Source organism: Vicugna pacos, chromosome 30 (assembly GCF_048564905.1).
Source record: "Vicugna pacos chromosome 30, VicPac4, whole genome shotgun sequence".
Taxonomy (NCBI): domain Eukaryota; kingdom Metazoa; phylum Chordata; class Mammalia; order Artiodactyla; family Camelidae; genus Vicugna; species Vicugna pacos.
The window spans coordinates 23,057,213-23,081,119 of record NC_133016.1 but is presented as its reverse complement, the minus strand read 5'-3'; the positions used below and the strand labels follow the sequence as shown (position 1 = coordinate 23,081,119).

At 50.7% G+C, this 23,907-nt stretch overlaps 1 protein-coding gene across 2 annotated transcripts in view; it reads left to right on the top strand.

Moving 5' to 3' along the window:
• ZBTB7C (zinc finger and BTB domain containing 7C) overlaps positions 1 to 23,907 on the top strand; it is a 314,604-nt gene that overhangs the window by 159,822 nt on the left and 130,875 nt on the right. For both annotated transcript variants that reach the window (XM_072952317.1, XM_072952318.1), the window contains exon 3: positions 15,623 to 15,684. The gene's annotated coding sequence lies outside the window, so the exon portion shown is untranslated. The remainder of the gene's footprint in view (positions 1 to 15,622; positions 15,685 to 23,907) is intronic.

Sequence of the window (23,907 nt, the reverse complement as noted above, 5' to 3'; positions counted from 1 at the left end):
TGGGTGGCAGAATGAGTCTGCGTGGGATTTTCTTACCTGTGAACCCGAAAGAGGTTCACAGAAGAGACCAGGTGGACGATGTGGCTGATGTTGTGGAGCCTGTTCCTGTGATGGGTTCTTTGCTGCTTCTCAGTGGCCAGTCCGCCCTATAGAGTCCCCGGGACCGGCCCTGTGTCTGCAGTGTGGACGCCCGGGTGTTGTCCTCAAGAGCAATTGGGGAAGCACCCTGAGTGGGAATGGGAGCTGAGGGCTGTTGATGAGAGTGAGTAGAACTTCCTAGAAGCTCCTGGCACTGCAACCAGAGGTGGTGTGAGCACTGGAGAGGGGGCTGTGGGCCCTGAAATGGGCAGCGTGCTGGGAACTGGGTGCCCAGGCAGAGGTGGGCGGTGAGGCTGAGTGTGCCCTGGGCGGTGGAGGGGAGCCCGTGATGCAGGGGTGTGTGAGGCAGATGCAATCTGGTTCATGGGCCCAGAGATCAGGGAGAGACTTCTGGTTAAACATGGCGACCGGCCACATCCGTTTAGCTCTGCCCGCTTCCTAACCACCCCCCAGCTATGGCACTAATGAGAGTGGCAGAGCCCAGCTCCACAAAGACCATGGGACAGGAGAGAAGCCAACAGCAGGCCAAGGGTGTTGGCAAAACTGTGGGGGCCGGAATGTCTATGGATGGATGGTTACTCATTTAGGAGAGGAGAGTGGAAACCCAAGCTTGGGTAGCGAGAAAAAGCCTCTAGAAGCATTCATCCTGGACTCCCCCGGCCCTCACCGACCCTCAAACAGCTCAGAAATAGGAGTTCCACATACTTCTGAAGGTGAGGTGAGGAATAGGTTTGAAAATTTGGAAACTGGTTGAAAATCTTCAGAAAGAATCGTTGGACCCCAGGTCCCCTCCCATAACTTCCCATCTCCGCCTTGGTCAAAGACCAGAAGTTTCTAAAAGGACATGATTCAGAGAAGTTCTGGACTCAGACACTGTGTGCAAGTGACAGCAAGTTCGCACACTGTACTCAAAATGAGAGAATTTATTGAAAGTTTACATCCCTAGTCGTGAGACTTCCAGCTTCTCTCCACTCTCGGCTCCAAGAATACTGGCAGCTCATGTCTGTTCCCCAGGCAGGGTGACTGGAAGGTTCCTTGGCGTGTAAACTGATCCACCCAAGAGGGAAAAAAATCCTACATGTACATTATGTGTGCATGTGTGTGTATATGCACATGTGTGTGTGTGTATATGTATATACCTGCCTGTACATATATGTTTGTGTCTATATGTGTATGTTTGTATGATTCTGTATGTTTACGTGTGTATGTATGGATTCCCCCAAAGAAATGACCCCATTTCTCCCTAATCCTCCAACTTTTTAGTGTCTTGCTCTTAAATATAAATGCTAGTCAAGGATCACCTGGCATTTGTGAAAAGAAAACCTCTAACATGAATGATCAAGAGAAAGAAAGAGAGAAAACAATTAAACTGAAAAAAAAAAAAAGAAGCTGGAAGGAACAGAGCCAAGTCTAGAGAAGAAAACTTCAGTAAAACTGTAATTAACGTCCTTAGAGAGATAAGAGGAGATAATGCGTCCATAAAATGAGAACAGAGTTATCAAAAAGGAACATTCAAAGAATAAAGAAGAACCTTAAGAAGTTAAACATATAAAAGCAGAAGTTTAAAAACCAGCAGAGGATATGAAAAGTGAGTTCAGGGACTTTCTCAGAAAGTAAGAAAAGAAGGCAATAAATGTAGGAACCAGGATAGAAAAAAAAATCAGGACATCAGAGGCTGCGTCCGGGAGGGTTGGCAAAAGAGACCCCAGAAGTAGAGAGCAGAGGCCCCCGAGAGGAGGAGATTGTCGGAGACGTCACACGAGGCAGTTCCCAGGACTGGAGGGCACGTGCTTCCAGACGACGTGAAGGAAGGTGCGTTCTGTGGATGTTCCTGTGGATGGAACAGACCGACCTCTGGGCCCATCCTCGTGGAGTTTCAGAATGCTGGGGGCAGAGAGAAGGTTCACACACCGTTCAGGGAGGAGGAGAGTGGATCGTGTACAACAGTGGGAGCACAGAACAGAACCGGGCTTTCCGACAGCACCCCTGGAAACTAGAAGACATGGGCCAAAGCCTTCGGCCTTCCCAGGGAAGGTGGTTTCCAACATAGCTTTTTACTCACAGCCAAACAGACTATCAAGAGGGAGAGGGAATAAAGTGGGTGCAGATTGAGGTGATCTCAAAGGATGTACCTCCTGCACACTTTGTACCGATGAGGCAGGAGAGGAAACCAAAACAAGAATGACGTGTATAGTAGACCAAGGAATGGGCCCCCAAAGATGTCTGCAACCTAATGCCCAGAACCTATGGACACGTGGGGTTACACAGCAAAAGGGAGTTAAAGTTGCAGGTGGAATGACAGTTGCTCATCAGCTGACCTGGAGATGGAGAGATGACCCTGGATTATGCAGTGTAATCACAGGGCCCACTGTAATCACAGGGTCCTTAGAAGTGGAAGAGGAGCAGGTCGGAGGTCAGAGTGATGCAGTACAGAAAGGACTCTTCTGGGGTTGGTTGCTGTGGAGATGGAGGAAAGGGGCCATGAGCCAAGGAATGCGGGCATCCTCTAGAAGCTGGAGAAGCAGACGGCCTCCCCTAGCACCTTCAGTACAACCCTGCCACCACCGTGATTTTAGTCCCGTGAGACCCATTTCAGACTTCTGACCTCCAGAACTGTAGGGTAATAGCTTTGTGTTGTTTTAAGCCACTTAGTTTGTGATAATTTGTTCCAGCAGTAATGGAACTGAATACAGTGTGGGATCTCGGAAACGAGGGGGTAGGAAGTCCCAGGTGACAGCTGTACCAAAGGGTCAGGTCCAGACTGGGGCTGGAGGCTGGGGCCTCTGGGTGGGATGGCTCCTGGGAAAACCCGCAAAGGGGATGGCAGATTCCTGACTCACTGAGCTGTTTGGGGAGGGGTTTTAGCCCTTCTGGCAGTCAGTTTGTGTGTAACCAAGTGTTAGGTGCACACAAAGCCATTTTTAACACTAGAGAAAATAAGTTTTGCAGAAAAGGATAGCCTGTGAAGAATAGAATAATCTGTGCAGTCACCATGGTGTGAACACTGACGACTGATTTAACCGAGGTGGGGGTGTCCCTCTATTGGGAGGATACGGAGAACAAAACTGTGGATTTAGAGGAAGCAGGGTTGGGGGCATAAGAGAGAGAAAACCTCCCCTTCCGTCATGGGGCACTAACAGATAACCTCGAAACGTGGAAGATGTAGAAACAACATATAGCACGTGCTAGGAACAAAGTCGTGCTCCCCCCGAATACAGGTGCTGTGTGGCTGTATTCAGAGTAAGGACGTAACTGAGGTTAAGTGAATTCGTAAGGGTGGAGCCCTGATGAGCATCCTTACAAGAAGAGATACGGGCGAGTTTGCTCTTGACCGCGTGAGGACACAGTGAGACGGTGGTTGTCTGCAAGCCAGGAAGTAGGCTCTCACCCGAAACCAAATCGGCAAGCACCTAGACCTCGGACTTCCTAGCCTCCAGGACTAGGAGAAATAAATTTGTGTTGTTTGAGCCGCCAGTCTATGGTATTTTGTTATGACAGCCCTCATTGACGAATACAGCATGTTATTTAGAAATGTGTTGCTAAAAACATAATAAATAGCTAAAATAATTGAGAGTGGTTATCTCTGGGAGTAGGTACTCAGTGTGGAGAGGCTGGAGCAGGGACTGCTATTTTTAATTGTTGGGCTTTTATTAGTTTTGATTTTTCAAGCCATGTGTATGTGTTAGTTTAATTTTTAAAAGTAAATCCATTAAAAAACACTAAAGGGAATGGATTGGCTTAGGTTAAGTGTAAAATTCAGAAGCAGGGTGATCTTCAGGAGGAGTTTGATGAGGTCTCCAGCTCCATTTTTATGTAGCTCAGTGCTGTCCTCTGGACTCTTATAGTAACGAAATGGCTGCAGCAGCTCCAGGCCTTGCATGTGCCTTCAACATCTCCAGTGATGGAGCCTCTCCCCAGAGGTCCCCAGCAAACATCTCCTTACATCTTATGTGTTAGAATTTGTTCCCTCACCGTGTCCAGGGGGCTGAGCTGAGCTGATTGGCTTAAACCAAACATAATCCACCTCTGAAACACTTGGCTATAGGGGGCAGGTGGTAATCTGGGAGGAAATTAGTGTTCTCTTGCCAAGAGGAAGGGGTGGCTCAAAATAGCAAGTGTCCACTACAAATGTGCTCCTCTGGAGAGTATTTTCCTACTTCTTCTTGTGAGGGGTGGGTCCCTGCTAATACTTCTGATTGGTTGGTTGTTTGGTTGATTTGATGGCGTTTAAGTTAGATGTTAACTTTTGATCTGTGTGATCCATGAAATAGGGACGGCTGAACGTAGACAAATGGCTTTGATAAGGGAGGCTGAAAGAGGGAGGGCATCCCACGCCATGGAACGGATGTGGGAACATCAAGAATGAAAGACAGGTGCGTCCAAAGCCCCACTCGCAGGGGAAGGGTGCACAACTGCGACTCAGTTGGATGTGATCAAAAATTTCAGCCTGGGGAAGATGGTGTGATGGAGGGACGACTCCTAGACGTTGCCTTGACTCCACATTTCTCCCCAGCCAACCTACTGCAGATGCTAGAAATTATGTCATTAGAAACTCTTCTCTGTGGAAGAAATTCCCAGGCCGCTGGGAGAGGGCACACTTGGCTATTGCCTGTCTTAAAGCAGAAGCGTTTGCCAAACCCTTCCTGGACAGCTGCAGCGGGAGGAGGCTTCGGGTGTGGGAGGGGAAGAGGGGAGAAGCATCCGGAGGGGTGGGGCCCACTTGGCACAGGTGTGGAGGTGGGAGGAAGGGAACCAGGTGAGGACCAAGGTGGGGGCGGGGCAGCACTGGGTCCTCAGTCCCTGGAGAATTAACCTTAACCTGAGTCCTGATGAGGGGAGCCCTAGACGCTCTCTACGCCGCTATTAACCAGCTTGCCAAACTCACCAGCGTTCTCCATACCCTCTGATGGATGCCCGCAGCTGGAAGAACACTTGGGGCAGGAGGGCGGCTGTCCAAACCGTCCACCATGTCTGCTCCCACCAGCTGAGCTGAATGCTTTCCTAGAGGCAGCTGGCTTACTTCCCAAACCTGTTTATGCCGGTGGAACTTGCTATTGTAATTATGCAGTTTAATTAAGTATTATACAAACCAATTAAGTGCCATTGCAAAAAAAAAAAAAGGAAAAAGAAAAAAGAAAAGAAAAAAAAAGTCATTTCAATGAAAGCTCAGCTGAAGCTTTGGAAAAGCTCAAAAAGGACTAGTCGATGTTGTAAAGCATTCAGTTAGATGTGGGTGAAATGGCTATGAGAGGTTGGGGAAATAGCCAGAAAACTGAGGGAGATTTTTTTATTTTGTAAGTATGGTTCATTTCTCATTCCACTTTTAAGAAAGTAATCAGAAATTATAGTGCCATGTGGGTGTGATTTATGTCACAAAAACAGCAGGAATAATTCCATCCGGGAGATGTGAAGTTAAAAAAAAGGCCTTGGCTTTACAGCCAAAGTTTGGTGAATGAATGTACAAACATACGTTAAATGTTAAAATGCTTCAGTTAGCTGACCAGTCATCTCAGCTAAGAGGACTTCGGCATAGTGTGTTTGTGGGGGGCTTCAGCTCCTGGAAACTCGCTCCCACCCCTCTGAATGAGAGGCTGGTAGGCAGGGCGAGATTACACTTTTGGGCCACAGATGCTCAGTTGGCTGGGTTTCCCAGAGCTGACAGAATTGGGAGCAGCCAGGCAGCAGCAGAGGGGGCTTGGGGACGGCTTCAGCCTGGGCCGGTCGCTCTGCTCCCTCCTAGCCATTACCCCGGCGGCCTGAGCAGGAAGCTCTAGCCCAGCCTCCATTCTCCGCCTGGACAACAGGGAGCAGGGTGATTCCACAGATGCCGAAGACTCAGCTCAGAGGCGGCTGACATTTGGGTTCTTTTCCTGCCCTTGTGGTTTTGCATCTCCTGCTCCTTTGCACACATCGACTGCTCCAGCCAGACCTGGTAACTCACTGCCCCGATTATATGAGACCGTTCTCACCTCGGCATCTTTGCTAAGAGTCTCCCTACTCTCTACATCCTCCTCATCCTTCAAGCCTTTGCTTACTGTCTGCTGCCTCCAGGAAGCCCTCCCTGATTACCCCCTGAGCTTACTGCGTGTACCACCCTTCTGCACTTAGTCTTGACTGCCTTCTCATCTTTCTAAGATACGGGGGGATTTTCGGTGCTGAATGGAAGTACTTACCCAGGTTCACGGGCCAAACCAGGCCTCCCCCAAGCTATGAAAATGAAGTTCTACTTGAGACCCTTCCTGGATTTAATTTCAGACACTCCCACCTAACGATCACCACCCTGCATGATTGCACAAATTTTACCTTTAATGCCCCTGCAATGGGCATAGAGGCAAATACTGTTTGCTCTGAAAAGAGTGTTTGTTCTGAAAAGCTAATGTGGGGAAAGCAAAGATCTCCCGAAGGCCTCCAGGAGTTTCCTGCCCCTGAGTTTCTAGTGCTGAAGCAAAAATTTCAGGAGTTCAGCTCAACTGGGTTCTTTACAAAACCTTCAGATCAGAGACTTCCTGTAAGCCAGGCACCAGGGTCGGGGCGGGGGACGATGAGAAGGGATGGGCGGATCCAGGGATGAATGAGCCAGGATGGCACCTCCCTCCAGAGCTGATGAGCTGGTGTGGGAGATGGCCACATCTCTGAGGGACTAGGATACATGGTACACAAAATGCTGAGGGAGATGGGTAATCCGGGCAGACTTCTTGCAGGAGGTGAGGGCTGAGGGGATCTGAGGGAGAGAACCTTGAGGGAGGCCAGGCCAGCCAGGAGGGGTCTTATATTTCACACAGATGCAAATAGCGCTTCCACCCAGCCCTGATATGCCTGGGGCCTCGCTCAGGATCATGTCTGATGCCTCCTGTGGGGGGAACTGGGGGGCTGAGGCAGACACCTCTTTCCTCTGTCATGTGGGGGATGTTCCAGGGAAGAGCTCTGACTGGGTTTTCCCAAACCCCAAAGGTTGGGTGGCACTGCAGGTGCGACACCTCCTAGTCGGCCTGGGACAGCCATTTTATGCCTGCTGTCCCCAGGTAACTGGTCAGAGTGTCCCCTTTCACTCTCAGCGGTGTCCTTGTTTGGACAATAAGAGGAGGGTTGGCCTACCAATGCTGCGTGTCGGTGGCAGGGATTCAGTCCCAGGGAGAGAAGGGCCAGCCACTCCCCTTCTGCCATGGGGGTCGCCTGTCCCCCTTCCAAACATCCGCCGCACCGTCCGTGCTGCCTGGTCTCACTTGCATGGATGCTACCTGCAGGTTTGTCTTCCGCGTCACTGTGATACAGGGTAAGCAGTGGAGTTCAAAGATAAAAAGTGAAATACATCCCTTTCCCAGGGGATCAATGTTTTCTTCCACCTGAGAGGGGCCTGGAAACATGTTTTAGAAAGAAAACCTGATGTTAAATTATTCCTGTCACACTGGACACCAGGTGAGATAGAACTTTCTGGAAAGCAGGTTTAGATTCAGGGAGGCGGGTGAGTGATAGGACTTGGAGACCAGGGAATAGGACAAGTGGCAGGACTCCCAGAGGCAGGAAGAGCCACCAAGGGGAAGCCAGTGGCCACCGAAGACAGAGCAGGCCTGCCTCCCTGTGTGGCTGGCTGGAGCTCCGGATGCCGCCATTGCCAGCCTGATATCAGTCCCTCCGAGGACTGACGAGCCTTGCTCCCACTGTCCCCCGGTTTCCCCTCCCAGTACTTGCTGAAAGCCAGCCTTGAAACCCCAGCCCCAGCGGGGAGCAGAACCAGGCCGGCAGGGCTGGGGGTACCACCAGGCAGAGTCCGCAGGACATCCCTCCCCAGACTCTGTCAGCCAATGAAATCAGGCACAGAGAACCTCCGTGTTAAACCCAAGAGGCCCCCTCCTCCCCTTGCCCCTGCAGGATGAATTCTGCTGCCGCTAAGATGCCTTCTCCACGAGCCCTGCAGACATGAAGACTTGATCAAACTTTCTTCCTGCTGTTATAGAAAGAAATCTTTTCCTTTCTCCAAATTGGAACCATTTTCAATATCACAACACTGAATATTCTTTGTCATCCCCCTGCATCCACCCATGTTCTGGTGAGCCTGGAGCATCCTGCCTCAGCAGTCAGAGAGCCGTGGCAATGACCCCCCAGTGGGCGCCTCCCCTGCTGGTCCGGGCAGGGTGCTGCCGGGAGCCAGGGTCTGGGCAGCCACTGCCATCTCCTTCAGCTCATCCAGGCCAATCCCTTGCTCAGGTTTGCCAGCCCCAGAAACACTCGCCTGAGGCCAGAAAAAATAAAATGTGTGTGACTGAGCAGTTGGGCGGGGCTGGGCAGCCTGACCAGGGAGATAAGGCCTTTGTTCCTTGGACAGGCTCTTCTCCCGTCCCCGCCCCCTGGCCCAGGCCCTGGGCTTGGCTTTGGCTCTGGGCTCAGCCTTCCCTCCTTCTCAGGCTACTTAGGATTCTAGGCCAAGGTCACAGAAATTCAGACTCCCAAGGGGCCATCACCCTCTAAGCAATGTGACGAGCTGGACCCCAGTTCATGGGTTTCCCGGAGGTGCCCCTGTGTCAGGCCCTTGGGTCGAGGACACACACACACTTATCTATCTCTCAGCCCTTCCAGGAGGAGCAGGGGAATGTTCTCCTGCCACGTGGGGTCTCGGGCCGAGCAGCGCAGTGTGGCAGGTGCGCCTGGGGGAGGACCGCAGGGCTGGGAAAGCGGCCTTGTGACCGAGCACAAGGCCTCGCCCATGGCGTGGGGGCACTGCTGCTGATTCTTTGCTGGGGACTTAGGGAGGCTTACAGTCAGATTCCTTCCTTTAATGCAGAAAGCAAGAGGCGTACAAATAATCACTATGTAATCCAAAAAACATTTCTCAAGCACCTGCTAGATCGGATGGTGGGGACGGAGGGAGCAGAAGAGGCTGGGCGGAGTCTGGCTTGCGGGCCGGGGGCTGAGTCTCTCTGTGACTCTCCTCTGGAAGGCGGGGGCGGGGGGGAAGCCTGGCACAGGGCGCCGGGTCAGTGCCTAGTAGCCAGAGGTGTCCCAGTTGCCGGGGTGCACGGCTGTTTGCCTCCCGAGCTGGGGGTCCTGCTGGCCTCCCCACTTGGCTTTCCCACGCTGGCTCTAACATTTTGGTCGGACACAGTTGCACTTGAAGCTGGAAGGATCGTGCTGGTCTCTTGCTCTTCCTCCAAGTCCCCAGCATGGGGCCTGGCTGCCCAGCGGGGCTCAGTGACGGCCTGGGTACTAATTGGCCCTGGGTGTTGTTTTTCTGAGATGTTTTTTAAATCAGTAGACTACTTTTCAGAGCAGTTTTAGGCTTATAGAAAAATTGAGCAGAACATACAGAGAATTCCCATACACCTTCTTTCCTTCCCCTCCCTCCGGTTCTCTCCCGTTTTCGTGCATTAGTGTGCTACATGTGTTGTCACTGACGAATTAGTATTGATACATCATCATTAACTAAAGCCCACAGTTTACATTAGAGTTCACTCTTTGTGTCGTGCAGTTTTATAGGTTTTAACAAACGCACAAGGCCGTGTCTCTGCCATTACAGTATCATACAGAATAATTTCACTGCCGGAAAAATCCTCTGTGATTTAACTGTCCTTTCCTCCCCTTGGCTACCACTAATCTCTTTACTGTCTCCATAGTTTTGCCTTTTCCAGAGGGTTATATAGTTGGAATCATACAGTATGTAGCCTTTTCAGACCGACTTCTTTCACTTGGAAATATGCACGTAAGTTTCTTCCACGTCTTCGTGGCTTGCTAGCTCATTTCTGTTTAGTGCTGAGTAATACTCCACTGTCTGGAGGGACCACAGTTTATTTGTCCATCACCCACTGAAGGACATCTTGGTGGCCTCCATTTTTGACAATTATGAATAAAGCTGCTGTAAAGATCTGTGTGCAGGTTTTTGTGTAGACATAAGTTTTCAGCTCCTTTGGATGAACACCTAAGGGTGTGGCTGCTGGATCCTGTGGTAAGAGTAGGTCTCATTCTGTGAGGAACTGCCAAATTGTCTTCCCAAGTCTGTGTGCCTTTCTGCATCTCCAGGGTGGCTGAATTACTCTCAGAGGAAAAAGCACTCTGCAGCCCACGCCACACAGCCTCTGAAGGATCCTGAAAAGAGAAGCCTCTGCCTCTCTGTCATCATAGACCCTTGGCTGGCCAGCCAGCATCCCCACCCTCACTGACAGCCCATCGCCCCAGGCCTCTTCTCACAAGGTGCTGGGCTGCCACCAGCCCGCCAGCGCTTTCCAGAAGGAGCGAGGTCAACTCTCATCCACGTGCGGGTCTCGTACTGGGCACTGGGAGTTTAGCGTGAAATTCAACCTGCATCACACCAACCAGAAGGGCCCAGCCAGAGGACGGCATGGCTTGGGGACTGTGGAAGTCTGTGCCCTGAATGAAACAGTGCCTGGGTCAGGCCACAGGTCCACCAGGGAGCAGACCTCCCAGGGGGAACCTGGCCTCACTCTGCTCACCCAAGAACGACGGATGCCGGGCCCTGGGCCAGGTGTTTCCCTCCATTTCCTCATTTCATCCCTGCTTTAGCCCTGGGAGGCAGGAGGTCCATGCCATCATTCTGCCCATTTTGCTGTTGCAAAGCTGAAGTAGAGAGGAGTTAAGTCACTTGCCCAGCGCCACACAGCTAGTCCACGGCAGGGCCAGTCTGGCTCTAAACCACTAGGCATTCTGGCCTCCGGGGAGCTGCAGGGCCCCAAGGCAGAGACCATGACCTCACTGTCCCCTGAGGGCACGTCTCATGGCCTCTAAGTCTCCCTGTGAGGCTCACTACTGGAGACTAGGAGCCAGAGCTGGTCACTCCAGTATCACTGCAGGGGGAGGCTGTGATCTGCCCACCTTCATGCAGCATCAGAGAGCCTCCCTCCCAGCCACACATGCTTGCTAAGGGGCTACTGGGGGGCCCAGGGTAAGCAGGACACAGCCCGAACCTCCCCTCCCAGCAGGGTAGGGTGGGTGTGTGTAGGCCCCAGACTGGGAGTCTGGGACTTGGGTTCTGGTTTCGCTCTTGTCTTTGGTGTGAGTTGGGGTGAATCATTTGCCCTCTCGGGGTCTGGGGGCCCTGGTTGCAGAGTGAGGGATTTCAGGGCCTCTCCAGCACGGACGGACATTTGATTTTTCAAAAAACCATTAGGGACTCTGAGAAGAACAATACCCAGTTTGTGTCATGTGCTGAGTGTAAGTGCCGTGGCAGTTCCTAGAAGAGAAAGGTTAGTACAGATTCGGGGAAAAACAAAACAAAACAAAGGCGAGTTCATGAATTTGCAGCAGCTCTCAAGACAGCGTCTCTGCAAAGGCAGCTGACGAGAAGAGGGTTCTTCACCGATGAGCAGAAAGGCCACGAGGGGCCAAGGCCAGTCTGCAGCAGGGTCTGGCCTGTACCCTGCCCGGGTCCTTCCCCTCTGGAGGGTCCAGGGTCAAATGTGGCCTGACCCAGGCACTGTTTCATTCTGGGCGTAGACTTCCACAGTCCCCAAACCATGCCGTCCTCTGGCTGGGCCCTTCCGGTTGGTGTGATGCAGGTTGAATCTCATGCTAAACTCCCAGGCCACACAGGAACAGCTGGAAAAGGCCCTGAGTCTGAGGACTCGGTTGAGCATGGCTAGCACTTGTAAGGTAGCTGACTCAGAGGAAGTCACTCAGCATCTCGGTGCCTCCATCTCCCTGACTGTAACCTGTCCTGGAGGGAGTTCGCAGGCAGGAACCACACCTTTTCATGTGTGCATCCCCAGCAGGTAGCTAAGACCTGGGGATTCAGCCAATGCTCACTAAATGGGTTAAATCTACCCCACTTGCCTGACACGTATGTGGGAAAATACTTTTTAAATTATCAAATGTTGTACAAATGTTAGTTCATAGTAACTAATACGAGCGCTAATACTAATGCGAGAAGCAAGCTGCCAGTCATACAGTTCTGATTCCCACTTTGTCTTCCTGTTGCTACTGAAAGCCAGGAGCGGTCGGAGATGGAGTCGTGTTGCTTGTGGCCACACGTTTGCAGACAAATGCGGACCTCCCACCTTCGCAGTGTCTGTACGCTCAGGGAGGAGAGAGGAGAGAAGAGGGGATGAGGATGGAGAAGGGGAGGGATGACGTACTGCACAGTCTGGTCAAGGGCCAACTGTTTCTCCCCTCGACGGCAGGCTGGAGCCAGACCCCTCTGCTCCTGGACCGCTGCTTTCTTCTCACATGGGGGAGAACCATGAGTGTGTGCCTCCCAGAGGCCTGGCCCTTGGTAGACAGCGCCAGCTGGTCATGGAGCCAAGGGCTGGGGAGACGGAGCCTGGAAGATGCCCTTTGGCCCATTTCCAGCCATTCCTGGAGATGCAAGGAAATAAGTCTTCAGTCTGGAGTGTTCCTTAATGATCCAAGGAGAGCGAGGCAGCCAGATTTTTGGGCTTTAGAGCCCCCAGGTCAGGGTCTGGGAAGGCACCTGGCGTGAACCTTATCTCTCCAGAGGCGAAGTGGTGTCCAACACCTGGTGGGATGGATGGAGTGGCGGGGTGGGTAACCATTAGCTTGGAAAGTTGATAACTTTACATCCTCACCTCGAATCATAATTTTACTTTTTAAAAAAATTGTTTTTATTTAATTCATTTTTTTAATGGCGGTACTGGGGATTGAACCCAGGACCTCATGCATGCTAAGCATGCGCTCTACCACTGAACTATACCCTCCCCCTTTATGTACTTTTTAAGTTGGAAGGGACTTTAGTGATAACTCCCTCAATTTGAAGATGAGAACAGTAAGGCTCAGAGAGGGAAGGAGGCTTGTCCGGAGTGTTCCCCTTGTCTTATAAGCCTAGATTTTTTTCTTTTACTTTTAACACTGTTTTTTTTTTTTTTTGAGACTTAAAGCACATTCCAAGAAAAAATCAGGACACTGAAAAAAATTATCCATGCTATTTATTCACTCTCACTCAGAGAAGCTGTTAGCGCTAATGACCTTTCCAAATTAATAAAATCTGTAAAGGCTCACTTGTTTATTGCACACACTGAGTTACACCTCTAAGTGGCTGGAGGGAACTGCATGCCCGCCTGCAAAATTTAGTTCTAGGGTTCTGCAGGCAGCAGACGAGCTTTGTACCCCAGGCAGGGGAGCTGTGACCAGATTCCCTGAGAAAGGAGGTGAAGCCCATTGTCCCTCCCAGAGCCTGTGGCAACAGCCCACGGTGCGCTCAGGGTCCGTGGCAGACAAAAAATATTAGTGATGCTCCCCGTCCAGGGGTCATTTGGGGGGATTTTTTGGGGAGAGACAAACCTTTCAGACATGAAGATAGAACAGTAGCTAAGTGAGTGCTTCATTTCAGCTGTGTGACATTCAAAGCAAGCAGAAGTGGGAGGTACCCAGAGGGCTTGGAGGAGGAGGTGGAATTTGAGGTAGACCCATTAAAAAGAGGAGAGTTAGGTCTGGTGGAGGCCACAGGAAAGGGCTTTCTAGGCGAGGAGCACAGGGTGGGAATGAGCCCATGTGCCTGGGAGAGGAAGCGGGCACAGGGCATGGTGGATGGGATTGCTCGGGCAAAGAGACCCTGTTCTGGAGGGTGACGCTGTTTGGACTCCAGGAAGCAGGCATTGGAGGATCCTGTTTCTTATGCTCAGACACCTCCACCTGTGACTGTGCTGCGTGGACACCATGTTTACAAGCCATGAGATTCCCTGGCCCACAGTCACACTGTCCCATTTGTCCCTGAGTCCTGGTGACAGTCTCCCTGTTGGAGCTTGTGGGTGACATAGGCCACTTTGACTTCCAGGATGAAGTGGATGAAAGTCTTTAAGAGAAAAGCTGTGCACGTTGTACTATTATGGCAGGAGGAAATTTTTTAATTGTAAAATACATGTTACATAAAATTTACCACATTAACCGTTTTTAAGTGTACATGTGAGTGGCATTAAGTATATTCACATAGTTTCACAACTGTCACCACCATCCCTCTCTAGACCTTTTTCATCTTCCCCAAATTAAACACCAATGCCCCGTCTCCCCATCTCCTCAGCTCCCGGTTAGCATCTCTATTCTACTTTCTGTCTCTAAGAATTTGACAACCCTAGATACTTATATAAGTGGAATCATCCAGCATTTGTCCTTTCGTGGTTGGCTTATTTCACTTAGCATAATGTCCCCCAGTTCATCCATGTTGGAGCAAGTGTCAGAATGTCCTTCCTCACTAAGGCCGAATAACTTTCCATTGTACGCATATCGCACACTTTGCTTAATCCATTCATCCAGTGGACACTTGGGTTGCTCCCATCTCCTGCCTGTTGTGAGTAATGCTGCTATGAACATGGGTGTGTGATTATCTAAGTCCCTTGCAGGACGATTTTGAGCTTTAAAAAAAAAAAAGTGCTCAGGCTTTCAAATGATCAGGTCTGATCTGCTGGCCCTGGCTGCTGTCGCTCCACAAGGAGCAGATCGCCAGCTTGCTATTTCCCACGTGGGGAGACTCTCCTGCCTTGAGCAGGGCTCTCCATTACCCTCTGCCGGGGACACAGATCGCAGGCTGGCCTCGGGCGCGTGGGGCCTCTCCCCCACGTCACGCTGAGCTGCTTCACTCCGTGTGTTAGCCTGTGCCGAGGCCTCTTTGCCTTCACTTCTTATCCTGAAACACATCAGTCATGTTCAATTTGTCCCTCGCCGAGGAAGCAAGCGCTTTGTGCTCTTGCTTGGTAAGTTCTTTCTCCTACCTTCTAAAATGTATTTAGCCAAGGGGAGTCACTCACGCACCGCTCTCCCTCCTTGTCCTGTATCTTCACCCTCCCCTACTCCCTCCAAAAATCTCCGCAGGCTGCCAAAGAACTAAAGGGCATCCTGTCTTGAAGCATCACTACCCCTGGGCATTAATTGCCTCTACAGATCCCAAACTCACCTAAAACACATTAAAGTGGTGACACGCTTGGGCAGAAAGGCAGGAGGACTCACAGTTCAGGTTGGCATTGTCATTAACTCAAGTCTTTGGTGTCAACTCCCTCCTGCACCGAATGTCCCTCCCGGCCTCACAGTCAACCTCTGAAATGCATTTTCTGGCCTTTGTTGGTTTGCGTCAGCTCTTGAACGTTATTTAAATGTAGTCTGGGGCCCATGCATGCAATTACCATTGTGTTATTATTCAGAACCAGATTGTTAAGATTCAGGCAGCTGTACAAGGAGATGCCCTGTGCTGTGAGGTCCAATTTAGGAGGGCCTTCCGAGCGGGCGCGCGGGGTTGCTAGGCAACCCCATGCTACAGCAGAGGAGGCCTCACTCCGGAGCGGGAAGAAGCCCAGCGCCTTCGGGGAATTGGAGGCAGTGGTCAATCTGAGACTGGCATGGCGCCGGGGAGGGGGAGGGAGGCGATGTGGGCTGAGCCCATGGCCCTAGGTGGGGGGTGGGATCTCGCCAGGGGCGCCCACCCAACTAGCACGCGGTGTTCCTGGGAGGGGAGAGTGCTGCTGGGAGCGAGGACGCAGAGAAGGTGCAGAAGCCAGAGGTCAGCCAGGAAACGGCTGAAGGATACCCAGAGCAGATGCTAATATGCTTCTCCGTCCCTTTCTTCTCTTTGCAGGAAATGAGCAGGTTTGCAGAGAAACTGCTGGCCTGAAATTTAAGAAGAAGGCGTCGTTGCTTGTGAGTCTGAATCTTGCTTTTTTAGGTCTGTGGTTTGACAATGTTCCTGGGAATTGGGTGGGTTTCCCTGTTTGGGGAAGGGAGCACGAATGACCTTGATGGAGTCAGCTTTTGGTTCGTCTGGAAGGTGCCTCTGGCTGGGTGGGGCTGGGTCCAGGAATGTAAGGCTGTGAAGGCGCATGGTTCAAATCCTGGCTCTGCCCTCTGAGTGGAAAGTTCTCCCACTGGCTCCTGAAAGAGAGTCACTCCCTTGTGGTTGGTTGGTGTGCGGGAGGAGCAGGACTCCTCTGCGATAAAGGATGGACGATGTGTCTTTGTTTACCCTGGGGCCACAGACAGTTTGTACAATCCAAGTTTGCTGCTAGGATGAACAGGTTCTCAGAACAGGAAATTCTCATATAGGCCATTTAACAGTGTGTTAAACTAGGAGCAATCATATGACCCAAACCATGACTCCCATCTGAGAATATGATTAATTCACTAGGTGCCCAGCACCCGGAGGCTCTAAAAAATACAGAAGAGCTGTCAGTCCAGTGTGGGAGGAGAAGACATCTGAACATGAAACCGTGCAAGAACCTTATGAAAGGACATACGTTCCACTCTGGCTCGAATGGGTCCAGGTGGAAATGCTGGTGATGGGAGTGGTCAGGGGAGACTTCCTGGGGAAAGAGAGGCAGGAGCTGGGCTGATAGAGGAGGGAGGCCTTTGCAAGGAGAAAGGCACAAGGCAGGGGCGCCAGGTTGGGAACACCCAGTGGCCCACGTGGAGGACATCATAGACACGGGTCTGATGTGGGAGGGGAGGAAAAGCTGTGGATGTTGGGGAGGGCCAGGTGGTACGGGACTTGAAATGGCTTCATGAATGGTCCATGTACAAAGAATCAGGATGGAGTAAAGTTTCCTTCACCTATGTAAGTAAAATTGTCTGCCAGTTTATGCCTCATCACGTGAAAATGGCCACAGATTTTTTTTTAATCAAATTTGAGGTTGTATTTGAGATTAATGTACACACTGGATAGATAACACGGAATTCACATTGGGGATCCCTCTTATATCTCAGTGAGAGAGACAGAGACAGCCTTCTCCAGACAGCTGCAGCTGAGGGTCATGAGACAGGTGGGGACACACCCTAAGCTCCAGGTGGACAGTCAGCAGGACAGCGCCCCCCACGTCCACTCGCTTTTCCTGGGACCTGCTTCTCACCCAGGGAGCTCTAGGTACAATGTCCACGATGAGGAGCAGCTGGAATTTATTTATTTAACAAAGGTTAATTAACCATTTTGTTCCAAGCAAGCAAGGGGAAGCTAGCTTGTTCTAAACGGCAAGAACCACCACCAATATTTATGTGGCGTTGCCAGTTTGCAGCACACTTGATGGTACTGCCTCATCTGAGCCTCACCAAGGCCCCGTCAGGTCCTGTGCAGATGAGGAAACTGAGGCTTGGAGTAGTTAAATGTTTTGTTTGAGTTTGCTCCACGGGTGGAGCTGGCACTCGCGCTGACTTTCCGGTGCACGTCTCTGGGGGTCTGATAACAGAGCAGGCCTTCTGGGTCTGCCGCTGCCGGCTGCTCTTGCATCCTGGGGAGGAAGAGTGCTGTGTGGTTCCACTGGGTCTGGCGGTGGGAACTGTCTTCTGGACGGGGGACGTTTTGCTGTGCCGCCTTTCATGGGATGTAGAGTGTCTGACTGGTGGTTTTGGTTGAGCAGGAAGGTGGTTATGGTTCTGCCCTCAAAGAGGTAGGCTCACGTGTGCTTCTATTACCAGGGACGATCCTCTGGAAATATGTGGGAGGGTTCCATTTGGAGCCATTGGTGACTGACTCAGGTTGGGTTCCCTAGAAGCAGAGCCTGAGACGAGGATTCAGGCGCACATGATGTAGGAAGAGAGAACGTGCTGGGAAAGCTTGTAAGGAAGGGAGGGAAGCAGGATCGGGAAGGAGGGGCTGAGCAAAGGTGTGTCCGGGCAGGTCTCTCCTTGGCTGGGTGCCCAATAGGAAAAGGGATCTGGGAGGGGCATTGGTCAAATTCACTGCCACGCCATGAGCATCACTGTCATGAGGATAGCCAAAGTAGTTTCCGCCCGACCTGGCAGTAATTTTCATTGTAGTAAGTTCACATTTTAAGAGGATAGGTATTAAAATAGAAATCAATCGTGTCAAAGTCTGTTTTCACTGAAATAACTAGGTGCTGTTTTAACTGTAATTTATTCTTAATAGGTAATACAGTTCTATGGCCCTAAATGCAAAAATACTTAAAAGCATACTGTGAAAATCTCCTTCCCACCCCTGTCTGCAAGCAGCCTAGCTCGTCCCCTGGTGACAACCAATATTACCTGGGGTTTGGGTTACTTTCCAATGATAGTCTACACACTCTTTAACAACGGTGTGGTTTAGATTTCAAAGTTTTGCAGTAGAATAAGAGTAAGTCTTCTTGGTCCTCAAGAATCAGCAAAACTGGGTCTGTTCCAGAAGGAGTTGAGCTGAAATGTGCCTTTTGTTTGGAGAGAGAGCAGTTCACCAAGTCAGCTCTCAGTGGAATGTTCAAAATGCATAAAAGGTTTACAAACAGGTTCAAACTCCTCCTATAGTATAGAGTCACTATACAAACAATTGATGTAAGAATTGCAAATTATTATCATTTCCTCGTTAAAGCAGATCACTTATAAAGAGTTTGAGATGCTGTATTACAGCCCTTGAAATTCCCAAATATTTTCAATAACTTAAAATTCCACGAAATTCACTATTTAATTCAAATGGTTGCCGTCTCACCGCCTTTATCGTCTAATGTCATTTGCATGTCGTTTGATGGCTGCCTGAAATGTGTCCTGTTTCCAAAGTGTGTTTAGATCGACGGCAATGTCAGCACCTTGTGAATTTCCTTTTGTGAAGTGACGTTCCTCTGTGATTTGGACATACTTTCTCAACTGAGGAGCTGGTCATGGATGGCACAGGTTCCTTTGTTGATGAGCTCCCTGTCTTGGGAGGTGTTGAAAGAGCAGCTGGGTCATCTGTCAGCAAAGTTATGCGGGAAAATCTACCCTACGTGATAGGCAGGCTTAGAAGACTTTCGAGTTGCTATCCTAGCTAAGTCTGGTCTAGGCAGATTCATTATCATCATTACCTTTATAGGCCGTTTACCTCCCTTGAAATCCAGGCTATTGGGCTAATGCCGCACGCTTATCTTCCAAATTTGGGTTCCACTGGTTTTGTCTAATGCTTATAAATGTCCAAATAGAACTGACTGTGTAATCCCTGAGGCCTGGCGTGTTTTTCTCTTGCAAAGGGACTCCCTCCTTTCCTCTCTCCTTCATGTTTACGACCTCTCTCAGGTTGCAAGAAAATCCCTTAACTTGTGCATGACCTGTTCAAGCCCCGAGACAGATTTTGGTGGCAACCCCATGCGACAACGGAAAAAAATCTCATTTCCGTCCAAGAAGTAGAATCATTATCTTGATTGAAATAATATCTTTCCTCAACCTGCCACCAGATAAAGCATCAAATTGGTGGAGTTTCCTTATCACTGCACAGAGTTTGCAGGACCCAGGATAATGGCCTGTCAGCTGCCACTGGTGGGGCGGGTTCCGTGAGGCAGCGCCAGCATCTCTTGGCCCGATTTGGATTACACGGTGTCTGGTGCAACGTGAAATCGTTCCATGAATGACGAGTATTATTATTTTAAAAGGAGAAGGTAGTGTTGAGCCTAGAACAGCGCAAGCAATAAATGCAACTACTATTCTTATTATGATCGTAGATTTTCAGTAGGTAACATCTAACACGTACGGACAATTGCAGGAGCGACTGAAAGCTACAGAGGTTTTCGGATGTGGACTTTGCAGGTATGAGTGTTCTGGAATTCTGTGCTCTAGGCCTGAGCTTCCCAGGACTGCAATCAGAGTAAGGGGGTGACTGGGCTTGAGAAGGAGGACTGGGTCCTAACTGGAGGTGAACAGCCAGAGGCCAGCAAACCAACATCTTTGGGAAGGAAACTGAAAAGGCTGTGGGCAAGGAGCCAGGGGATCTGGGTTCCACCCCACACCCACCAAGCAGCTGGGGCTTTGGGGTTCCTGTCTGCTCACCATTCAGAGCGGGTTACACGGAAGCGTCAGGAGAAGGAAGTGAGACAACATTTGTGCAAAGTCTAGGATGCTGCCTGTACCCTCAGTCTTTCCTGTCCCCCATCCACTGAGGGGAGACTCTTCTATATCCCAGGCGTTTTTGAGTGCTTACTCTGTGACAGGCATATTCTAACCATTTTCTGTGTATTAACTTACTTAACCCTCACAACGATCTTACTCATTAGCAATCACCTGCCCTTTACAGGGGAGAAGGAGCAGAGAGGTTAAGTAAGTTGCCCAGGGTCACACAGCCAGTCAGTGATGGAGCTGGGATTTGAAGCCAAGCAGTTTACTTGGAGCTCTTGAAAACTTAAAATAGACTATATCACGACTAAGTAATACAGTTCAAATATCTGGGGCTTTTACCAGACCTTAAACTATAATCCTGTGATAGGAAAAATAATAACAACAACAATAATAATAATGATGATGATGATGATGATGACCCCTTTGTAGTGTTTCAGCAGGTGTGGAGGTGGTTCCTGTGGCAGAGGTGGGAGGTCGAGTGAGATTCTAGCCTGATCTTGGGCACCTGGTCACTCAGATCCTTTCTTGGCTGGGGACCCCAGCTGCATGCACACTATAGAGCACTCAGGTATGCGGGACTCGCCCCCACTGACTTGCCCCCTGTCTGGTCCCTGCCCCCATCTTCCTCCCAGGTCCTTGCGGCTGTACTGTCTGCCAGGGCTTCCCCAGAGAAGGGATCCATCCCCCCAGCCATCCTGCCCCGTGCTTGCTTCACTCCCCTCTCTCCCCAGGCACAACTTGACTGAAATGAAAGCCCATATCTTCAGAATCTTGTTTTCAAGAGGAGCGCTGGCCTGTCGATGAGCGTTCCTGATTACCATGGTAATCACCAGCCGAATGGCGTGATTTTATAATACATTTCCATCCGAAATATGAACAGGTGTGCAGGGGAAATCAACATGTATCAACAAGATAGGTCTTGGGAGGTTAATAGTGAATTTAGGATTGCTCAAGAAGACAAAAGGAAGAAAGAAAGAATTACTTTTGCTTGCAGCCAAGGTCCTTCCAGCCTTACCTCTTGCCTTTCCCTGTCCCATCTCCCTCTCACCCCGCCTGTGAGCTTTTTACTCACAGTCTTCCTTGCCCTTCCCTCGCCTCTCTCCTTTCCAGTGTTGAACCATCTGTCAAGTCCCAGCTCCTCCAGGAAGCCCTCCTTGGTTCACTCAGCCTCTAGGAATCTCTCCCTCCTCTGACCCTTTGCACGCCCTCACTGGGCCTGTGCATTCCCCCTCACTCCCCAGCCAGCCAGAAGGCTCCTGAGGAAACATGTATTCATCTTACTTTGCAACCTGGGGCCACCAGGCAATGGAACCTGCTGAGCCAAACTCTTATCAGCTGGGGGCTCTGGTCCCACCCACTGAGCTAAGAACCTCACTATCTTCCTCAGGGCCTGATAAAAATGGCACCAACATACCCCTGGGTGACTCTAGAGATCCGAGTGCCAAAATCCAGATCTGTCTGTCCCTGTGAGATTAGAAGAGTTCATTTGCGTAGTGGTCCTCCTTCCACAGGACCTGGAAGGCTGCAGTGAGGATCCAAGAAAGCATGCAAAACAGTTTTGATTTCTAAGCCTCTGTGTTCCTGAGTCATCACCCTGCTGACCTCCTTCAAAGTCAGGCTGGCTCTGGATGTGGGAAATCAGGAGGGCCTCCCGCTCGCGCTGCTCAAGGCCACCCTGGGATCCTAGGCGGTGCGCGCGCTCGTGCTGGGAGAGGGGGCCGAGGAGGAGGCAGCCTTGCCCACCGGCCCTCGGCCTTTGTCCTGGGTCCGCAAGTGTCTCAGACACAGCGTGTCAGGGTTTCTGTGTCATGATGGGACCAGAGGGACTTGACAGAGGCCTCGGCTTGAAAGGCCTTCTTCACTTTCAAGTAGGACAATGCATCAGAGGAGTCGCCAGGCCCGCTCTGACGACACGAGAGGCATTAGCTAATACTTCGATTTTAATAGAATGAATAATAAAGAGCCCCTCGTGTCTCTTGGAACTAATTTTGAAGAACAGGTGCTGCCACGCATTCTTCTAGTTGAATCGGGCCCCTAAAGAGTTGATAACAAAAGGTTTAACCAAAAAAGAAAAAAAAAGGCATTCCTCCACCAACTTTTCCTTTAATTCCGTTCTTGTAATGCCTCTCAGTTAATAGTAACTTGTGAAAAGATGAAATAAAATTGGAACAGGAAGCATTGCGCCTCCAAAGACGGCCTGGAGAGATGGTCCTTGCTTTTCTTCTGCTGCGTGAAGGGCTTCGAGGTGGGTCCCCTTGAAGGGGTGGTAACCCGGGCCTCGCGGGCAAATAGCCAGCACATCAATGGGGGAGGGCCTGGCCTCCCTCCACAGGTGTCTGCATGAGGCAGAGGCTGGTGGGAAACAGACTCAAAGTGAGCAATTGGAAGAGAATTGAATCCAAAGGCCAGAGCAGCATGTAGGGAACCCACAGGACCCAGTGCTGTGTCCCAGGGCTATTGACGCTGGGGGGCAGTTGCGCCTCTGGGAGGGAGGATGCTGAAAGCAGAGACGGCAAGGGTGTGGAGGGGACCACCTTGCCTGGGCTGTGACCCAAGGTGCCCTGGAAGACAGTGACAAGGCATTAAACATCCAGCCTCCCTCCCCACTCCCTGCAGTCTCCTCCGGGGTCTCCACTGGCTGAACTAACAGGAAGGAGGGCAGAGGGCAAGGGGCCACTGCTGTGGTCTGTAGGGGTCAGAGCCAAGGGCAGAGGTGCAGAGTGAGCCTGGAGGGGCATCTGGGGACAGCAGCACAGCATCTCTGACAGGCTGAGGGCAGAGAGGAAGGCCAGCATCCTTGTCAGGGCAGACCTGGTCTTAGGGCCTATTTCCAAGCTTCCAGGAAAGGCCCCAGACTATTCTCCACGGATCACTATTCTTTTTCACCAAAACAACGCTGTCCAGTGAGTTCCCCTGGAAAGGAGAGCCGGGCCATGGCGAATCCATACTGCGACGCCCCTCCTGATCCCTCACCAGAAGGAGCTCTAGCAAGATGCCAAGAGAGCCACCAGGAGCGGGCCCTGAAGGAGGTGCCAGCCAAAGGAAAGTGTGGGTCAAGGACAGAGCAAGGGCACGGAGGCTCAGCCTGCAGAGGCCAGCCCGGGACAGTGCCTGTCCTGGGTTCACAGGCCTGGGGGAGGGGAGGCCATGACCGTGGCTCACGGAACTGCAGGCAGCTCTCAGCTCTGCTCCCTGCAGAGCTCACCGTGATCTTGCCCCTGGATGGCCGTCCAGCATAGTCTGTTTCAGGTATCCAGCAGCCCACGAGGTGGGGATGGGCCTGCAGAGGGGGAGCACAGACCGAGAGAAAAGGCACTTGCTCAAGGCCACATTGAACCCAGATGGCTTGATTTCAGAACTGCCCCCCTGGCCTGGCCGCCTGCCTGGGGTCTCCTGACTGAGGAGGGTCTGTACCTGCAGAGAAGGGAACATCATTCAAATGTTGGAACATAGATTTAAAATTGGGACCATTTGGGAATAATTTCAAATTAAAGAAAAACTGCAAAAAATAGAAACACAAAGAAGACCCTTACATCTTTATATTCTAGACTCATCTATTGTTAAAATTCTACCCCATTTCCTTTATTATCTGTGCTCTCTTTCTAGCTATCATTTACACACACTCACACACACACACATTTTGTCTGAACCACTTGAGCGTGTTCCTTACAGAGGGTGTCAGTACCGCGTTATGCATCTTTTAAGAATAGGCATATTCGCTGGCATAGTCACAGTGTGCTTGATCAATGCACGTAACATTAATGCACACTTTCATCTAATCACCAGTCCACCAGTTGTGGCCCAGTGCCATCACTTAACTTTTTGATGTTCTTTATGGCCCGACTCCCTCCACAGAGGGTCCCGTCCAGGGTCGGCTGTTGTGTTTAGTTGTTCTGTCTCTTTGGCTTCCTTTAATCTGGAACATTTTCACAGCCTTTCTTTGTCTTTCAGGACTTCGAGATTTATAAATCATACAAATGCCCCCTTATGTTTATTAAAATGTTCCTCAGTGTGGGTTTGTCTGATGTTCCCTTGTCGTTAGAGCCAGGTTATGTATTTTCAGTATAATCCTGCAGAGGCAAT